This window comes from Mytilus californianus, unplaced genomic scaffold, assembly GCF_021869535.1.
Source record: "Mytilus californianus isolate M0D057914Y unplaced genomic scaffold, xbMytCali1.0.p SCAF_12, whole genome shotgun sequence".
Lineage (NCBI taxonomy): Eukaryota > Metazoa > Mollusca > Bivalvia > Mytilida > Mytilidae > Mytilus > Mytilus californianus.
This window is the reverse complement of record NW_026262604.1, coordinates 4,799,709-4,808,180: the sequence shown is the minus strand read 5'-3', so window position 1 is coordinate 4,808,180 and position 8,472 is coordinate 4,799,709. Positions and strand designations below refer to the sequence as shown.

General features: G+C 34.4%; 1 long non-coding RNA gene across 1 annotated transcript; it reads right to left on the bottom strand.

Moving 5' to 3' along the window:
* Positions 1–4,001: 4,001 nt before the first annotated feature.
* On the bottom strand, positions 4,002–5,338 carry LOC127721239 (uncharacterized). Its single transcript, XR_007991089.1, has 2 exons — positions 5,005–5,338; positions 4,002–4,371 (listed from the first exon to the last, which is right to left on the bottom strand). It is a non-coding gene; the product is annotated as an uncharacterized LOC127721239 (long non-coding RNA).
* Positions 5,339–8,472: the final 3,134 nt, after the last annotated feature.

Here is an 8,472-nt window from a genome sequence, read left to right as displayed (position 1 = left end):
TACTAACCTCAGCATTTACTGTGTCTAACATACTATATGGAATAGGATACGGTTTCATCCTTATAGGCGTTTCACTGGACAATTTAATGTCATGCTCCAGAAGATCGGTACATCCTGGAGAATCAGTAAAGACTTCAGGAAATGAAAACAGCAATTCCTTTACCTGTAATATCTGATTTTCATCCAAGTCTGGATTAACATCAATATGACTAGCATTCTCACCTGAATCAGTAAAAGGTATTTCATGAATCTCATCATAAACATCCACTTGGTCACTATCAGTATCTATCACTGCAGAACTTACCACTGTTAAATCATCATCTACGTCACACCTTTCCACATACCTTTTCAATAAGTTTGCATGGAACGTTTTAATCTTCCCATTCATCTGTATTCTGTAGTCTACCTTACCAAATTTCTCAGTAATAGTAAAAGGACCTTTCCACTGCATCAACAGTTTATTCTTATCCGTAGGTAAGAGCACAAGAACCTTTTCACCTACCTTCATATGTCTTTGCTTGGTCGATTTATCATAATATACCTTATTCTTCTTTGATGCAGACGCCAAATTACTTCGAGCAAGCTCACAGGTAGCTTCAAATCTCTCTCTTAAATCTATCACGTACTGATATGTAGACTTTACCTCAGGATCGTCTATCTCTTTAGTCCATAGCTCCTTTAATATTGCCATAGGTCCCCTCACCTGTTTACCATACACGAGCTCAAATGGCGAAAACTTCAGACTCTCCTGTGGAACTTCCCTGTATGCAAACAGTAATGCATTTACATACCTGTCCCAATCTTTAGGTCGTTCATGACACATTCCCTTCAACATCAGTTTTAGACTTCCATTGAACCTCTCTACTAACCCATTACACATAGGATGATAAACAGTTGTAGTTAACTGTCTAAGCGATATGAGTCTACTTACCTCAGCCATAAGCTTAGATGTAAACTGACTTCCCATATCAGTTAACATTTCCTGTGGAACTCCTACTCTAGAAAATATATCTACTAATGCCTCAGCAACACTCTCTGTCTCAATATCCTTCAAAGCTATTGCTTCAGGATAACGTGTAGCATAATCTACCAAAGTCAGTATATATCTACTACCTCTGTCTGTTCTAGGAAAAAAAGGTCCAATGAGATCAACTGCTACGCGTTTAAACGGCATAGACTGTAAAGGTACCTTACCTATTTTTCCTTTAGGAACTGTACGCTGGCATATGTCACAAGACTGACAAAATCGCTTAACATCCGCCGAAACACCTGGCCAATAAAAAGCTGATAATACTCTATCAAGTGTACGCTGTGTACCCATGTGACCTGACATAATTGACTCATGTGCTACTCTCGTCACTTGTCTCGCGATGAAACTTCGGAACTACTAACCGAGTACAACTTACCCTATCAGGTTTTGACGACGAAAACTGTCTGTATATCATACCTCTTTTTAAAATCCACTTTACTTTTCCATTCTTCCGTGTAACTGTATCACCCGTTAATACATACCTTCTTATTTTATCCAACGTTGTATCTTCTAGTTGAGCTTTCTTGATTACATTTGGATTTACTTCATCTGTGATGATATCTTTTACCTTCAGTTGCACAAACGGCTTACTTTTGTTTCTTACCTGTTCTCTTGTCTCAACAGCTCCCGTTTGTTGCTACAAAGGATCAGGCTTTCCTGGTTCTCTAGCGTCCTCTACATTACCAATTATCAAGTCATACACAGGATTAGCCATACACCATCCTTCAAATTCTCCCTGTAAATATGGTGTATCTATATCAATTCTAGCTATTGGCACTTCAACTCTGGTTCCATCTGCCAAAATACATACCTGTTTTCCACCCGTTAATAACTCATTGCCAACCATATCACGTTTAACCACAATACCACTGCAACCAGTATCTCGTAAAACCGTGACTGGTTTACCATCAACATAACCTGAACTTACAGGCATACTTACATTTGCGGTTGACTGACAAGACAACGGAAGTGTACTTGTACAACCAGTAGGAATAGCATCTACTATAGAATCTGTAGGTATAGTACAGGTATTACATACTTTACCTTTAAAATTCTTTCTATCGTCTGACGATCCACTGTTGGTCTTTTGTAGATTAACTCTACAATCCGTCGCAATATGTCCATTCTTACCACACCTAAAGCACTTTCTGTCCCTATTAGGTACAAATGATTGATTGATTGTTGGTTGCTTAACGTCCAGTGGCAAATATTTCATGCATATTCAGGACGAGAACAAGTTCACAATAAATACAATAGGTAGGATCTGTAATAGATTAAGGTCGGAGAAATTTAGACTGCCACGGGAAATGAGGGTATATTGGATAGGAACAGAAATTTAGCCTTGCAACAGGTCACCTACGGACCCCTCAAAGAGTTGTTGCAAGGGTTCTTAACGTGCAAAGAGCGTGGCACTCTCTTTACACGAGGCATCGGATTTAACGTCCCCATTCTGACCGGACGTGGCTGCAAATTTGTACATCCCGCACAGCCAAACGGACGCCCCACTTTAGCACGGGTTTTACTGCCGGTCGGAGGAAGACCAATGGTGACCATACTTCTATACCCCAGTCACCCTTGGGGTCAGGTACAAATGAAGTACGTTCTGTTGGTTTTATACTTCTCTGTTCTTTCTTTGTACTATAATCAACTGGTTTCGAACCACTTTGGTTTCTTACTGAAGATGTGTTTGACTGATTACCTTTATCTATAAGATTGGAAGCACTTGTTTGTCTTGCCTCACGATACTGATCAGCTAAAGCTACCATTTTCTCTAAAGAATCTGGTATTCTCTCTTTTAAAAACAAAGACAAGTCCTTCGAACATATATGTAGAAACTGATCCCGTATAATCAAGTCATACAAACTTATATAAGTAGTATCTGTATGTGCCATATCAATCCAACGCTTAAAATAGCTATCTAACCTAACAGAAAACTGTATAAAAGTCTCACCTGGCTCTGGTCTACAACTTCTAAATCTACGTTTAAATCCTTCTTCAGTCATATCATACCTTTTTAGTAGAGCATCTTTCAAAGCTGGATAATCAAGAGCTTTATCAACCGGCATAAGTGCATATACATCAAGAGCCTTGCCCTTCAATGACGCACTAAGATGAGTGGCCCAAATATCAGGTTTCCACTTTTGAGCCGTAGCATAACGCTCAAATCTCCTAAGATAACTATCTATCTCATCCTTACCTTCTTCAAAAGCTGGAATTTTAGGTCCACGAACTGTATCATGTGACCCCCCTGTACTTACTAATTGTGGTAACTCAGCTTGTTTACTTAACTCTTCCATTTTCTGACTATGCGTCAACTTTTGTAGTTCCAATTCATTCTCAACCTTAGCTTTCTCAATCAAAACTTTTTCTATAGCTGCTTTTCTATCTCGTTCGTCTTTCTGTTCTTGCCTTAAAGCAGCCCTTTCATCTCGGACCCTATCCTGCTGATCTTTAACAAACCTTCTCAACTCATCATCTTCATACCCTAATGAAGTACCCAAATCTCTAATCTGTTGAATCTGTTCCATCTTGAACAGTCAACAAACCAAACACCAATTTCAAAAAACAAAACGCCAGCACTCAATGTACCTACTGCAACCCTCAGTGTACTACAATCAATTACTAAATATATGTAAGTACCGATACTCACAGTTTACAATGTAGAGCAGAAACAACACCAAACCTCCAAGGCACGAACCAACATAGACACAACTGTGAAATCTGGGTCCCAAATATTCAGTTCTCCTCACAAACACCTGAAGCTATACAATTCAAACATATAATAAAACAATACAAATGGAAAAATACATGGTGAAAAAAAAATACAATCAAAAATACATAAGATTGAAAATTTAAATTTAATGAAAACTCTCTAAGCCTTTTAAACAAATCCCACTTCTGACACCAATTGTCACGGATAGACGAGAGCTGACTTAGGAGTTTGTACTTACAGATAATAAATGACTACTACTTTAAACAAAATAACAATTTAATTAGGTACAAATTTACAAATATAAATAGATGAAATCAAATGAAATAATACTGTCAAATGTTTAATGAACTGTTCCTTCTTCTTCATATTAAACTATGAAATCTGGATAAACGATACTACGGAATTTTACGTATTTGGTTTTCGGTAACTACACAAAACTGGCCCAACATAAGCGGTGTACACATTACGGCTGCCCTATTGTCTAGACTCGACTCCAAATATTCTATGTTGCCAAACTATTGATGATAAACACGGAACGCCGCACTGTCAACAGGTTTCACCACCATCTGTACTATATCTCCATACTTTACAATACAAAACTACATACACCTAGCCCGCAAACTGGGACCTATTGAAATACATACTGTACGTTAAGATACAATACTATACTTAAGAAATATACATATGTTTATGTATTACACATGTCGCATAAATAATGACAAATACTTAGTACGACTACTTATGTTCAATCTATAGAAGATTATAGCATATTGAATAATGCATTACTTATACACAAATAATTACGGCATATCGTTTAATGCCTTACTTTACACAATACAAACTACGGCATATCGTACAATGCCTTACTTTACAAGTCACATAATTGACTTTATTGTATACTATCATTATACAATTACTACACACAATATACAGCTTTTAACGCTGAATATACATTTATGCTTATACGTTGCATATTACTTTACATACTTATGGAGATACATACATCATTGCATTATCGTACGCAAACGTTCCTAAAATACCAAACAATTTCGATACTCGAATATTTACTACAGCCGGAAACATATAACCGTGTTAAACTTTCATTATAATGAACATTAATTAACTTATTACATTTATAAAATAGCAATGTCAAAAATTACAATTACAATTGAAATAATTATTCTATATTTGCGTTGTTGCAGAAAACTGAACACTTTAGAACGAATAATGATTAAATAAATAAGAATAAATTGAATCCTACCTCAGAAATCCAGTGTGTGTGTCCACGCCACATTGTAAACTAACTTTATACAAACATTTCTGACCACACCTTGACTCGTTAAGGTGTTACCTGAGAGTGAATAGTCAGCTCATCAAATACAGGTATCACTGTTACTCAACCCGTTCGACAAGTTTACAGGTAAATGCCCAAGTAAATAGTGGACACTACTTAATTAATTAGATGTAAAATGTGGACATGTATTATACACCGAAGTCTGCAGAATATAGCATTTATAAGATACTGACGTTCTGCAAATCGAAATAGAATTAACAACCAAAATAACAACATATATGTGAGTAAACAAAGTCACCCTGTGACAATGATAGGGAATTTAGAATGTCTATTTTAACTTTAATTGAAGTGATAGACAAGTTGCGGGGACAGAATATAAATATACATAACAATATACACCATTTAAACGAAACATAATGACTGTCGTTGCAAAAATCAAGGTTCCTAAGCAATTTAAAAATCAAAGCGAGAGGCTTTTAACATTGCAGTATAAAATACAGGCTAAAATAGCTGAAACGTCAAATTTGCAAACTTCGTGTTGAAAAATGGCTAACAAGGTCATTACAAAGTATCCTTACTTATTTCCCAGCATGCCATGTGTCAAAGCAGTCTATGACAATATGAAAGAATTTATAGATGAGTTTCTGTTATGGCTATGACAACGGCTCATGTAAGACCGGCCAAGCACTTTGATTATCTGTGCAGCATAAGGTGTTGAAGTATGCATCATCTCTCTAGGTTTTTGGAAAGATTGGAACTTGTTTTAAATCTTTCTTAAGGCACTGGCCTCCCTAACAACACGACAGGCTAGCTACTATTAAAATGTAATCACACTGAAATATAGTTCTCATGTGTGTGCACATAATACACATATAAACTGTGAAAAAATGGGTATATTTTTGGAGCAGTTCATTCAAGAATGTATGTCATTAAGGTGTGTTGATGTGCAGGCTATTTTGTAATCATTTTGATTAAGTAATTGAGTATTGATACAATACTAGGATGATTGACAACTTGCATTATCACCAAACAATCAGAGACAAGGTGGGCCTTTAATTACAATGCCCCACCTCCTAAACTGCCAATCAAATTGACCACATTACTTATCAACCTCAGTCTTACATAATAATACAGAATCAACATCAGTATTACATAATTATACAGAGCCTACAATATACATCTTAATACACAAATATTTGACCTCATAATTGATTACACAAATGTATATATTAGATGTTTGATATATTAGGATGATAGATGTATTCATTGCCTATTACTTTTGATCTACACTACATAAAGTGATTATGTAAATTATGTCATAAAGATAAAAGATTAATTAAGGATTAACAATATCTTTAAAAAAATATAAATATAAATATAAATATGAATATATAAAAGGTATTCAAGTAAGGTCTATAATTTACTTGATACATTTCAAATAATCATCTGTAAGTAATCAACAATTTAGGTTAGTTCACCTTTTTATCAGTAATTGTCTTGAAACCGTTATTCGAATTTTAAAACTTTTAATTATAACAAACCATTTTTTTAAAAGGTTTATTCCCCATCAAAGGTCTATTCACAATTTTAGTCAGTTGAATATTTAGAAGAAGTGAATATATATTTTTGCAATCATGGAAGAATCCACATTTCAATTAAATAAGTTTTTCAATTTGTTTACGTTGAAAAAGTACATTTTCAATGCCCTGTGCTAAAAAATACTTTATAAATTGATCAAAATGCACTCTACAACTTTTAATCTTCAATGCCATATACCCTATGTTTCAACTTACAACAAGCCCCAAAACAACAATTTATGAAACTTTAAAGTTCTTAGCTTCCAGTTTATCTTTTGGTCTTATGTCTTACAAGGATAGTTGGTAAAATTTACTAGAAGAATTCTTGATTTGCCTTTTTTTTTTTGAAACATGTTGAAAACAGGGAACATTATTCATTTATTTGGTTAAGATATAAACTGTAGTTTAAATAAAATTGTGCAAATTAAGAGACCCATATTATTTAATTTGAGATCATTTTATCTTCATACTGGAAAAGCACTTTTCCTTCTAAAGACCTGCTGTTAATGCAATTTTCAGCATACAGTTGGGTGCAGACCAAACATTAGATAAAGTAAACGCAAGTTAACGCCGCGTGCACATATTTCGTTTGTTAACTTCAATTTTCGCGTTTACTAGTAAACGCGCGTTTTCTATAATTATGTTAACGCGGTCAAAATGGAAATTTCTAATGTCTACCCGAGTAAACGGGCGTTTACTCTGTGTCCGTTTAGTCAGTAGTAAACGGGCGTTTACTTCAGATTTCACAAGTTTTTTTTTACGTGCACTTAAAAGTAAACGGGCGTTTACTACAGATTCTGAAAGTGTATTTCTACGTGCACTTGAAAGTAAACGCGCGTTTACTTTACACCATAACTGATTGTGTAAATTAAGAAATAAACTTCGTGTTCATTTGTACATTTATTTTAATTAAAACGACTTGTATCTTAATATTTTACGTACAAATGTTTCATACAAGAACAATTCAAAAACACTTTTAATTGGAAATATTAACTTTTATTAATTACAAAAAATAGCAGATTTTCTATATTTTATTTTCAAAAGTTACATGTACAAATATCGAGGCGGATAGAAAGGTTATCCAACACATCGAATAAATATTTGTATATGATAGGATATAAACATCATGGTTTACGTTGCTTTGTTCCCCATTTTTAACAGTCTCTTCCTAAATATAACTCTTATGCATTTAATTCATGGACTTTTAATTGTAATTCACATTGTTTGCCTTCGACTTACATGATTTAAGATTCTGTTTTGCCTAATGTTCAATCGAAAATTGTACAGTGTATACATAGAGATATTGATAGGGTGTTGTATAAGTATGTACATTTGTACCATAACGATTATAAATGATATCTGGGACGTCCGAAAAATATACTCGTTCTGATTATGAATAAAATATTTGCCCCTAGGACGTTAGACTACAAACGAAATCAATCAACCGCCATAATATATTAACAGTACACTATTCCAAGAAGAGAACATCTTATACTTTTCATTAAAAATTACTTTAAGCAGTCATGTCAGTGTTGGATGATGCCGTTAAATATTATAGTTTTGTTTTAAATACAAACCATCCCGAACTACTGACTTTAGTGACAGTTCATTATGTCACTATAAAGATTTCCATAATTAAGTGCAAATATGGTCAGTTTTGGTTGATGCGGACAAATAATTTTGTTATACGAGTCAGTGTGAAGTATGAAAACTACTGAAATTTGTTAACGATTCAATATTTTGAATAAAAGGAGGACATGCTGGCACTCTAAATTGATGCCAACAACATTTTGTAGTCTTTGATAACATTATTAAGTAACTGTAATCGTCAATATGACAAGTTGGTCATTTAATTTTG